General features: G+C 43.7%; 2 pseudogenes; both read left to right on the top strand.

Annotated features, from left to right (window-relative positions):
• The first annotated feature begins 1,256 nt into the window (after positions 1–1,256).
• On the top strand, positions 1,257–2,822 carry LOC103079146 (lysine-specific demethylase 4D pseudogene; annotated as a pseudogene).
• Positions 2,823–8,954: 6,132 nt separating this feature from the next.
• On the top strand, positions 8,955–9,863 carry LOC103078869 (lysine-specific demethylase 4D pseudogene; annotated as a pseudogene).
• Positions 9,864–12,994: the final 3,131 nt, after the last annotated feature.

The raw sequence follows: 12,994 nt of genomic DNA, 5'->3' as shown, positions 1-12,994 counted from the left end.
TCTGACCCCTTCTTTTTCTTCTGTTTTGTAGCTTCTTCAATTGAATGCTTAGTTCATATATTTTCAATCACCCTTCCTTTTCCTTTTGGTTTGATGAAAGATAACTGTCTCCTTTAATGCTTTTCACCCTAAGCTATATTTTTAAATTTATTTAAATAATTTAAATAAATTTAAAAATATTATTTCACAGAAATTTGTAAAAATCGTCATAACTTGATTTCTGAGAGTGAGCCTTTCTGATGGCTGTGTAAGCAGCACCTGCCTTCAGGATGGAATATTCACATTATTCTAGAGACTTCCTCACACCCCCCACTCACAACCTCTCTCTCTCACAAAGGTGACCACTGCTCTGACTTCTAACATAGATTACGTTGCCTCCTTTTTCTCTTTATATAAATGGAAACAAAGAATAGGTATTCTTTTGGGTCTGGATAATTTTGCTCAGTATTCTGTTTATAGAACTATTCTTATATTTTCATGTAGTTCTTGTTTATCTTCATTGCTGTATTGTATTCCATTGTATGAATATACTACAGTGTACTTAACCATTCTAATGTTGACTGGCATTTGAGTTGTTTCCAGGGTTTGGCTACTGAAACACTCTTGTTCTGAACATTCTTGGACTTGGCTTTCATTGCACAGACATACACATATCCTAAGCATGAATCATAGCACATGGGTAAGTTCAATTTTACTGGGTACTGTCCAAATAGTTTTTCAAAGTGAATGTAATGATTTACATTCTCCTTACTAGAGTACAAGAATTTCCACTGTTCACAACAACATTTCTTGTATTGTCAATCTTATGGAAGTTTAGCCTTTATCTGAATATGCAATTATATTCCATGGTGGTGTTTTATTTGTAGTTCCCTAGTAGCTATTCCCAAACATTAGTTTTCAACGTGTCTCTATTGCTTTTTTTTTCTTAGGTTTTGTTTTCAATACTGCCCTGAAGATACTACATTTGGGATACCCACCCAGGGCTGGGTGGTGACTTACTAGACCTCAAGAGGCCAGAGCCAAGTGTCAACAAAGGACATCATAGACTTGCAGGCTCAGCCAGCATCAGCCTGAGCAAGGGCTTCTGCCCAGCGTGGAGTCCCCTGCAGAATCAGCAAGCCTAAGAAATATTATCAACTCATTGCATTAAAGTCTGCCTGCTGATATACTCCAACCCATTTTTGAAAAAGTAGTGTTTTCCAGCATCCTCACCTATCCAGAACATAAATAAAAACTTGGGAGTTTCTTGCTTATTAATGAAAGCTATGAAGTCTAAGACCAACTGGGCCCAGAACCCAAGTTGTAGCATAATGGTATTTCATCCAACCAAAGAAGAGTTTAATGATTTCGATAAATACATTGCTTATATGGAATCCCAAGGTGCACACCGAGCAGGCCTGGCTAAGATAATTCCACCGAAGGACTGGAAAGCCAGAGAGACCTATGATGACATCGATGACATCTTAATAGCCGCTCCCCTCCAGCAGATGATTTCTGGGCAGACAGGTGTGTTTACTCAGCACCACAGAAAGAAGAAAGCCATGACCGTGGGTGAGTACCGCCACTTAGCAACTAGTGAAAAATATGGGACTCCACCACACTTGGATTTTCAGGACCTGGAGCGAAAATATTGGAAAACACGCCGCTATGATTCACCGGTATATGGTGCGGACGTCAGTGGCTCCTTATTCGATGAAAACACGAAGCAGTGGAACCTTGGACACCTGGGAACCATTCAGGACCTGCTGGAACAGGAGTGCGGAGTGGTCATCGAGGGCGTCAACACCCCCTACCTTTACTTCGGCATGTGGAAGACCGCCTTCGCCTGGCACACGGAGGACATGGACCTTTACAGCATCAACTACCTGCACTTCGGGGAGCCCAAGACTTGGTACGCGGTGCCCCCGGAGCACGGCCGGCGCCTGGAACGCCTGGCCACGGAGCTTTTCCCAGACCCCTCGCTGGGCTGTGAGGCTTTCCTGCGGCACAAGGTGGCTCTCATCTCGCCCACGGTCCTCAAGGACAACGGCATCCCCTTCGGTCGGGTCACTCAGGAGGCTGGAGAGTTCATAGTGACGTTTCCCTATGGCTACCACTCTGGCTTCAACCATGGTTTCAACTGCGCGGAAGCCATCAATTTCGCCTCCCCGCGCTGGATCGATTATGGCAAAGTGGCGTCGCAGTGCAGCTGCGGGGAGGCCCGGGTCGCCTTCTCCATGGACGCCTTCGTGCGCATCCTGCAACCGGAGCGCTACGAACTGTGGAAACGCGGGCAGGACCGGACCGTGGTGGACCACTCGCAGCCCACGGAGCCCAGCAGCCAGGGCCTGAACGCCTGGAGGGAGGTCCGCGCGGCCTGGGGAGCCGCTCTGGGCCCGAGGCACCACCATCCTCGCCGCGCTCTGCGCCGGCGTGGGCCTGTAGCCGTGGATGGTGGGAGTCGCCACCGAGTCCCTGTGAGTGCTGTGTCCCGGCGCCCCTCGCCGGCCCGGGGTTCTTGCTCGGCCGCCCAGTTCGAGGCTGCGGCCACCTGCACCTCCGGGGAGCCCGGCCCAACCCAGCCGCCGACCCCAGGTCCATCCGCCCCGGATTGCCACCCAGCTGGAAGATGTGGTCCTCGTCGTAGTCCTTGGGAACAGGGGACTCAGGAGCCAACTGCTCCCCCCAGGGCTAAGAGGAGGCTTTCCTTAGACATTGCTCAGGACCCTGAGGCTCAGCCCCTGCCTGTGGATGCACCCTCGCCAGACAACGCTGACCTGCTCAGCCCTGGGCTCCAGCATCCCAACAAGGCTTCTGGGTGTGGTTGTGGCCCTGTCCCCTAAGCCCAGGAGATGCCTTTCTACCCCACTGCTCTTGTGTGGGGATCCTTTGAGACTGGTCGCATTGACATTTCAGAGCTTTGGCTATTTGCAGGTCACTAGTCTTGCGTGAGAGTCCCTCCTGTGCTGCCGCTGGACCTGCTGGGTCCGTGGTGTTTACCAAATTCTCCAAAGTTTGTTCTTCCTTCCAGACCCAGGAATCTTTGGACACTGCTAACTCCTGTGTCACAAACTGAGGATTCATGCACTGGACACTCTAGTGTCTCTGGAAACTAGGTCCTGCTGAGGTCGCCAGAGCCCAATCTACCTCAGACTCCCATCCTGTGGGCCAGCTCTGGCTGCTGCTCAACTTCTAAAGAATCCTGGGCTTTGATTTGCCTCCAGTCTCTCTCCTTTTCCTCTTCCCCCTTCCCTTCCCGCTTTTCTTGCCAAACTAGGCCCTTGTGACCAGTTAGGTCAGTAGAGACTCAGATAATAATTGATAATCTTTCTGAGTCTTTGATGTATTTAAAATGTGTTCTCTGCCAGTATGGTAACCAGAAAGATAAAATCTGACTTTACTAAATATATTAAAGGTAACCGGAATATTAAAATCTGACTTTATTTTTTGTGTTGTTCATTCAGTCAACTGAGAGTTGGTCATTTTTCTTGCACTTTTCTTAATAATTATGTCAACACATTTCAAGCAAAACTTATTTTTCTGAGCTTGTTGCCTTGTGTGATGTTGGTGAGCGAGTTTGGGGTTGATTGCTAGGTTCCAGCTGGCTGGCTGGGTTGGGGGATTTGGTTTGCAGCCCTATCTGAAGGGTGACTTGGTGGAAATCACCTGGCACTTGGCTGATCCAGGTTGCTAGGAGAGATGAGCAAACATAGGGCAAAAAGTGCCAGCATGTGAAAATCTTCTCTCCAAGTCTCCACTGCCTTCTCAATGCTGTATGTATATTTTACATGGTTAAGTCATTGATACATCCCAGTAAACAAATCCACAAATGAATGAACAAGACAGAAACTATCAAACTCTTAGAGGAAAACATAGGCAGAACACTCTATGACATAAATCACAGCAACATCCTTTCTGACCCACCTCCTAGAGAAATGGAAATAAAAACAAAAATAAACAAATGGCCCCTAATGAAACTAAAAAGCTTTTGCACAGCAAAGGAAACCATAAACAAGACCAAAAGACAACCTTCAGAATGGGAGAAAATATTTGCAAAGGAAGCAACTGACAAAGGATTAATCTCCAAAATTTACAAGCAGCTCATGCAGCTCAATAACAAAAAACCAAACAACCCAATCCAAAAATGGGCAGAAGACCTAAATAGACATTTCTCCAAAGAAGTTATACAGACTGCCAACAAACACATGAAAGAATGCTCAACATCACTAATCATTAGAGAAATGCAAATCAAACCTACAATGAGATATCATCTCACACCAGTCAGAATGGCCATCATCAAAAAATCTAGAAATAATAAATGCTGGAGAGGGTGTGGAGAAAAGGGAACCCTCTTGCACTGCTGGTGGGAATGTGAATTGGTTCAGCCACTATGGAGAACAGTATGGAGGTGCCTTAAAAAACTACAAATAGAACTACCATACAACCCAGCAATCCCACTACTGGGCATATACCCTGAGAAAACCAAAATTCAAAAAGAGTCATGTACCAAAGTGTTCATTGCAGCTCTATTTACAGTAGCCCAGAGATGGAATCAACCTAAGTGCCCATCATCAGATGAATGGATAAAGAAGATGTGGCACATATATACAATGGAATGTTACTCAGCCGTAAAAAGCAACGAAATTGAGCTATTTGTAATGAGGTGGATAGACCTAGAGTCTGTCATACAGAGAGAAGTAAGTCAGAAAGAAAAAGACAAATACCATATGCTAACACATATATATGGAATTTAAGAAAAAAAAATGTCATGAAGAAACTAGGGGTAAGACAGGAATAAAGACACAGACCTACTGGAGAACGGACTTGAGGATATGGGGAGGGGGAAGGGTGAGCTGTGACAGGGCGAGAGAGAGGCATGGACATATATACACTAACAAACGTAAGGTAGATAGCTAGTGGGAAGCAGCCGCATGACACAGGGATATCGGCTCGGAATTAATTGCTGCTAGACCAGGTTTCTTTTGTTTAATAATTGCTTGGTTTGACTTTCCCAGTCCTTTTATTTTCCACCTCTTAGTTCGCTGTCAGACTGGTTTAAAAAATCAAAGGGGCGCAGACAAAGTGGGCTGACCAACGAGAGCAATTACGGTTGACTGGTGCTGATCAAATTATACCTTTGCCCAGGTAGAAAGCCAGAGCCATCAGGACATGGGTCTGCCTTTGGAGGCCAGCTGCCCAGAGAACACTGTCTCTGTCTCTGGGTCCTTGAATATCTCCAACTGGAATCAGGATTTTGTTGGTAGAAGGTAGGTCACTTTATTTCTGTAATTTGTGCTTATGAGCAAAAGAGTTATTTTCCTACCAGCAGTTTTAAAAGATGACACTATTTATGCATATATATAGAGAGAGAGCGAGAGAGAGGGTACTATACATTGGGATATCCTTTCCTTGAGTTTTTATTTTTAAACTATTTTCCAACTTGCGAAGTTAATTTTTGTCTCAATATTTTCTTAGTAAAAATCACAAAGATTTTCAGGAAAAAAGCACCTCATTTAGTGAACTGCGATCTAATGGGAATGAGAGGGTTTCTAGAACTGAGTAAGGAGTGTGTCAATTGGAAGGGACTTGAAAAATATGTGGGATCAAATTAGAGATTTTGGTTGGATATGAGGGTATTAGATTTGGGGTGGTACTGATTGAATTGAAATTGGTGTGGGACATATATAGCCAGACTTTGAGCACAGCCTGTTTCATTCAGAGGCTGAATCCTTCAAGGAAACCATTTTCTGGGTCCTGTGTATCATCATTTGGAATTAAGATTTTAGACTGGCAGAAGGCAAGCACTTTTTTGGCCTTTTTTTTTTTCTTTAAAGCATAAAGATGAGAAGGATGACATTTTATACCAGAAAGCGACTTTTTTTCCCTGGTAAAATTCACATTTATTTATGTATTTAAAGCACAAGCATTGCGTGCGTATTATTTTTAGATTTCTTCATCGGGGCCATGTATTTCTGTTATTAAAGGGATTAAAACCTTTTTACTCTTTCACTTTATAACTGATTGTTAACTGGTGCATGGGTTCTTTAGATTTTGTTTGCTAATCAGTGTCTAGAAACTTGGTTGAACCCTATATATATATATATATTTTTTTCTTTTTTTTAACATCTTTCTTGGAGTATAATTGCTTTAGCATGATGTGTTAGTTTCTGCTTTATAACAAAGTGAATCAGTTATACATATGTGCCCATATCTATTCCCTCTTGCAACTGCCTTCCTCCCACCCTCCCTATCCTGCCCCTCTAGGTGGTCGCAAAGTACTGAGCTGATCTCCCTGTGCTATGTGGCTGCTGCCCACTAGCTATCTATTTTATGTTTGGTAGCGTATGTATATCCATGCCACTCTCTCACTTTGTCCCAGGTTACCCTTCCCGCTCCCATATCCTCAAGTCCATTCTATAGTAGGTCTGTATCTTTATTCCCATTTTGCCCCTAGGTTCTTCATGACAATTTTTTTTTTTTAGATTCCATATATATGTGTTAGCATATGGTGTTTGTATTTCTCTTTCTGACTTACTTCACTGTATATGACAGGCTCTAAGTCCATCCACCTCACTACAACAAATAACTCAGTTTCGTTCCTTTCTATGACTGAGTAATATTCCATTGTATATACGTGCCACATCTGCTTTATCCATTCATCCTGTTGATGGACACTTTGGTTGCTTCCATGTCCTGGCTATTGTAAATAGAGACACAATGAACATTTTGGTACATGACTCTTTTTGAATTATGGTTTTCTCAGGGTATATGCCCAATTGTGGAATTGCTGGGTCTTAGGGTAGTTCTATTTCTAGTTTTTTAAGGAACGTCCATACTGTTCTCCATAGTGGCTGTATCAATTTACATTCTCACCAACAGTGCAAGAGGGTTCCCTTTTCTCCACACCCTCTCCAGCATTTATTGTTTCTAGATTTTTTGATGATGGCCATTCTGACTGGTGTGAGATGATATCTCAGTGTAGCTTTGATTTGCATTTCTCTAATGATAAACGGTGTTGAGCATTCTTTCATGTGTCTGCTGGCAATCTGTATATCTTCTTTGGAGAAATGTCTATTTAGGTCTTCTGCCCATTTTTGGAGTGGGTTGTTTGTTTTTATAATGTTGAGCTGCATGAGCTGCTTGCAAATTTTGGAGATTAATCCTTTGTCAGTTGCTTCATTTGCAAATATTTTCTCCCATTCTGAGTGAACCCTATATTTCTAATAATTTGTCTATCAATGCAAATTAATGATTAGATTTTAATTAGAATGTTTCAGGTATTTACACATTAAGGATAATGCTTGTTAAGGATGTGTCTATTTGTGTTCTGTACTTTTTTCCTGCTTTTGTTTACATAGGCACTCTTTGTATAATGGTAGATTTTTATCTGCGTCCCCTGTTTTATTATAACGTGATATGCTTGTACTTTTCTCTCCTTTCTCTTATGCTTATGTTTTTACACTTTTCATGGTCTACAAATTGCATTTTGTTTTCAGTCATCATTTCTATTGGGTGTTATGTTTTCTTTTGTAATTGTATCAGCTTATTTCATTGTTTTCCTTTCCCTAATTTATCTTTTGGGTTAAGCCATCCAATTTCTTGAGTTGAGTGCTAACTCCTTTCTTTTCAAGCTTGCTTAATGTCCTTACTGTTCAGTTGAGTTTTACTTCCTCTTTTTCTGTCTTATGATTTGTCCTAATTCTTTGTTTTTAAATTTCAGCTTTATTGCTGCATAATTGACTTTTAAAATTGTCAAATATTCAGTCAACTTTGTGGTGATTTGATATACATTGTGAAAGGATTCCCCCCATCTAGTTAATTAACACACTTCCTTCATATATTTACTTTCTTTGGTAAGAACATTTAAATCCTACTCTTCTGGAAAATTTCAACTATACATCACATTGTTATCAACTATAATCACCATGGTTAACATTAGCTCCCGAGAGTTTATTCACTGTGTACCCTTTTACTCTCCCTTCCCTGCCCTCCCCCGCAACCACTTTTCTACTCTGGTTCTGTAAGTTTTACTCTTTTTTTTTTTTTTTTTAAGATTCCACATATAAGTGATACCATGCCATATTTGTCTATCTCTGTCTTATTTTACTGGACATAATACCCTCCAAGACCATCCATATTGTTGCAAATGACAAAATTTCATTCTTTTTATGGCTGAGTAGTATTCCATTGTATGTATGTACCACATCTTCTGTATCCATTCAACCATTGCTGGGCATGTTGGTTGTCTCCATATCTTAACCATTGTGAATGTGGGAGGGCAGATATCTCCTTGATATTCTGTTTTTATTTCCTTTAGCTATTTACCCAGGAGTGAGACTGCAGCATCATATGGTGGTTCTATTTACAATTTTTGAGGAACCTCCGTACTATTTTCCATAGTATGCACCATAGCTGCACCAGTTTACATGCCTACCAAAAGAGTGTACTTTTTGTCCTTAAATTCAAACTTTGAAATTAAGATTGCTATACAATTTTCTTTTACTTGATGTTAAATCAGTTTGTTTTGTCATCCACTTATTTTCAATATTTTGTACTTTCTTTAGGTTTGGTTGGAAACTTCCATGAAGAGACTTTCTGCTACAGTGAGGTGAGAAGCCACCCATGCACTCAAGCCTGGGAATCTGGAGAGGTCTCAGGCACTTATACCCCCCCAACAGAGGAAACCCACAGAGCTGCAGGCTGAGGCAGGACTTGGCTCAGAGAGACGTCTCCTCTGGGAAATACAGGATTTCCTTTGGCTCCAAAATGCTGACAAGAGTGGAGTCCTTCTGGTGGATTGACAAGCCTGGAGAAGATACCGCCTCGTTTGTTCAGAAGTTCAAGTCTGAGTTCCTGCCTCTCAGCTATATCAAAACTTCTTTAAAGATAACGGAAGTATAGGGAAGAGGTTACTCCCCAGCATTCTCAGGTATCCAGAGCATACCTGGGAGTCCGTTGCTTATTCTGTTGCCGCCATGCAGTCTAAGCACTTTGGTAGCCAGAACCCAATTTGTAAGATTACGATCCTCCACCCAACCATGGAAGAATTTGAAGATTTCAGCAAATACATTGTTTACATGGAGTCGCAAGGTGCACACCGAGCTGGCAGAGCCAAGGTAATTCCACCGAAAGGATGGAAAGCCAGACAGACGTACGATGATATCGATGACACCTTAATAGCCGCTCCCCTCCAGCAGGTGACCACTGGGCAGGCAGGTGTGTTTACTCAGCACCACAAAAAGAAGAAAGCCACGACCGTGAGCGACTATCGCTGCTTAACAAACAGTGAATGACACCAGACTCCATTCTACTGTGATTTTGAGGATCTGGAGCGAAAATATTGGAAAACACGCCCCTATGATTCACCAGTATACGGTGCGGACGTCAGTGGCTCCTTATTCAATGAAAACACGAAGCAGTGGAACCTTGGACACCTGGGAACCATTCAGGACCTGCTGGAACAGGAGTGCGGAGTGGTCATCGAGGGCGTCAACACCACCTACCTGTACGTCGGCATGTGGAAGACCGCCTTCGCCTGGCACACGGAGGACATGGACCTTTACAGCATCAACTACCTGCACTTTGGGGAGACCAAGACTTGGTACGCGGTGCCCCCGGAGCACGGCCGGCGCCTGGAACGCCTGGCCACGGAGCTTTTCCCGGGCAGCTTGCGGGGCTGTGAGGCCTTTCTGTGGCACAAGGTGGCTCTCATCTCGCCCACGGTCCTCAAGGACAACGGCATCCCCTTCGGTCGGGTCACTCAGGAGTCTGGAGAGTTCATGGTGACGTTTCCCTATGGCTAGCACTCTGGCTTCAACTGCGCAGAAGCCATTAATTGTGCCACCCAGTGCGGGATCCATTATGGCAAAGTGGCTTGGGAATAGGGCTCTGCATGACCTTTGGAAAGATCTTCGTCAGAATAAGGGAGATTTCAGGTGAGCACCCTTAGGATATTAAAACTGGGTGGTTGGGTGGGGACTCTAAAAGGGACCTATAATTACCAGCTGCGAAGGGAGTTGGATGTTAGAACAGTAACATTAAGACCAGAGCCCTGTAAGGTACTGAAATTGTGTGTGTGTGTGTGTGTGTGTGTGTGTGTGTGGTGTGTGTGTGTGTGTGTGTGTGTCTTCTGTTTTCCTGAAGCAATATGGAATGGAGACTTTGTTTTCTTGGAGCAGCAAGGAAATAGGAAGGTGGGGAGGCTTTATCTTCCTTTCCAGCCAGGCTTGGAGATGGAACAATAAGATGCATGTGGGCATGAGGAGGTGAGGAAGATGGGCCGTGTCCCTGGCGTGCACTGTCGAGAAGAAGGGAGACTTGGGGAGCTCTGCGTTGTCACCAGACTATGAGGCCCCCTTCCCTGGCCCCTCTCCAGAGCTGCAGAAGCTTTCTTTCCTCATCATGGCAGAGAGGGTGACCCCCAGGGGCAGCTGACTCTGTCCATTATGAAGTTTTGTCCTTGGTGTGGGAAATTCCAGAAAGGCTATTACTCTGGATAGTAATAACAGTTCTCTATGCACTTCTCCTTCCCTATCACCTCCCCTGCAGACTCTTCCTTTTCTTTTAATGGTGAAGTAAGTAAATGGGATGCTGTTGATGTGGTTTTGTGTTGTCCCTCCAGCCACAAACTCAGTCCATCCCTGGACCCACTCTGTCTGCGTATGTGCAAAGTTGAATCTGAAACGTGATGTCTTTCGTGAAGCAAACTTTTCCACAGTCAGTGCTTTGAGCTTTCCAGCAGTTACTTAGTGGGGAGAACTGGACTTAGAGTCAGCAGAAATAGCATTCAAACGTGCGCTTTGCTACTGTCTAGTCATGGGGCCTTCAGCCAAGAAATCATTGATTTTCTCTGAGCCAGAATTACAGTGCGAGAATTTTGTGACGATACTGGGGATGTAAATGTGACAGGCATGTAAGAGGTGCTCAGTTAATTTGATGTGCATTCATACACTCTCCTGGCCTCTAGGGCCAGCCCAGTGCCTAGGACATCCGCTCGTATTCTTTCTCTGATGCTCAGTTCTACTGTTGTTTTCCTTACCACACCCCCAGGCTTACACGTTACTTTTCTTTTAATTAATAGACTTTACTTTTGCAGAGTACTTAGCAACAAAATTAAGTGGAAAATACAGAGGATTCCAACATACTCGTTCCCAGGCTCCTCCACCAGCATCCACACCAGAAAGGAACATTCGTTACAATCGAAGAACCTGCACTGACACCTCATTATCACCCAGAGTCCTTAGTTTAATTTATTCACTCTTGGTGTTGTACAGTCGATGGATTTGACCAATGTATACTGACATGTATCTACACTTGTAATACCATACAGAATAGATTCATTGCCTAAAACTCCTCTGTGCTCTGCCTAATCATTCCCCCCTCCCCGCTGCCGACAACCACTGATCATTTTACTGCTTCCATAGTTTTGTCTTTTCCGGATGGCTTCTTTCACGTAGTAATACGCCTTTAAGTTTCCTCCACGTTTAGTGGTTTTATAGCTCATTTCCTTGTACTGGTGAATAATATTCCACTGTATGATGTATGACCCTTTATTTATCCACTCATGTGCTGAAGGACATCTTGGTTGCTTCCAATGTTTTCTGCAATTATGAATACAACTACTATAAACATTTGTGTGCAGGTTTTGGTGTGGATGTAAGTTTTCAGCTCATCTGAGTGAATACCAAAGACTGCGACTGCTGGATTGTATGGTGAGACTATATTTACTTTTGTAAGAAACTGCAATTTTTAAATTTATTTTTGTTTTTATTTTTTTATTTTTTCTGGTACGTGGGCCACTCACTGCTGTGGTCTCTCCCGTTGCGGAGCACAGGCTCCGGATGCGCAGGCTCCGGACGCGCAGGCTCAGTGGCCATGGCTCACAGGCCCAGCCTCTCTGCGGCATGTGGGATCTTCCTGGACTGGGGCTCGAACCTGTGTCCCCTGCATCGGCAGGCGGACTCTCAACCAGTGTGCCACCAGGGAAGCCCTGCTAATTATTTTTACCGGTAGAAAACTGATTTTTTTTTTTTTTTTGCTCATGATCTACTGCATGTTTGCACAAAAGGTCACACATACCCATTTACAAATTCCACTCCTTGTCGTATTTGTCCTTGTGGCAGTGTTATAAAGGCAAGGTAAAGATTTCACAATCAGTCAAGAGCCAGAGGACCCAGGCTTTATTCAGACTCCTACACCAACTTGTTTAGTAGTCTTTCAACAAATCAGGTTTCGATGGCTCTCCACTTGCCAGTTTAGGCAAAATGAGCTCTTAGCCACATTGCACCTCTGTTAGAGTTTGCACATAACAAGTTCAGATCAGGGCAAACATAATTGGTGCTAAATAAATATTACCTATTAGCATTATTACTTAGGAGCCCAAAGTTGTAAGATGGACATTAGAACCTGTACTTAAACGTAACTCATAGAGGTTGGAGTTCGGGTCTTGGGACTCCCCTAAGATTTATATAAAGCGTCAGTTATGGATCTGTCTGACTACCTGTCCACAGTGAATTAGTCGTAGAGATTAACCATTATACCAATTCAGTCTCTGTGTGTGTAAGGATTCCTTTCCAGATATTTGGAAATAACTTCACCATGATATTTATGTCGTTAGATGGTGACCATATATGGGTCTTGAAGTTGCTTTTTCCCCCCATGTTTGTGTTACCTTTCATCACTTTAAATAGGAAAGCACAAACAGTTGGTAGGAATTGGCTACCGAGATAAGTGGAATGGTCACTGATCTGAGTTGAAGAGATCCTGGTGAGGAGCAGCCCTTGCCCATCTCCCTCTGCTCACCAGCCACTCAAACTGAAATGCCTCCCAAGCTCCTTGTCATTGACCTGCAGTGATTACAGGGTAATAGTGGGACCCTTCTCACGGTTCCTCAGCAAGTGGTGGGTGTTAGGGGGATAAGCAATTTCAGGGAGGACAGAGGAAGGGCAGAACTGAGCCCTATTGGGCATGGGTAACATGTTGGAGGTGCCACTTAATGAAAATGCAACATTTGTGT

Source organism: Lipotes vexillifer, unplaced genomic scaffold (genome assembly GCF_000442215.2).
Source record: "Lipotes vexillifer unplaced genomic scaffold, Lipotes_vexillifer_v1.1 scaffold206, whole genome shotgun sequence".
In the NCBI taxonomy this organism is placed as follows: domain Eukaryota; kingdom Metazoa; phylum Chordata; class Mammalia; order Artiodactyla; family Lipotidae; genus Lipotes; species Lipotes vexillifer.
The sequence above is the reverse complement of the archived record's forward strand: the minus strand, read 5'-3'. Positions and strand labels throughout refer to the sequence as shown.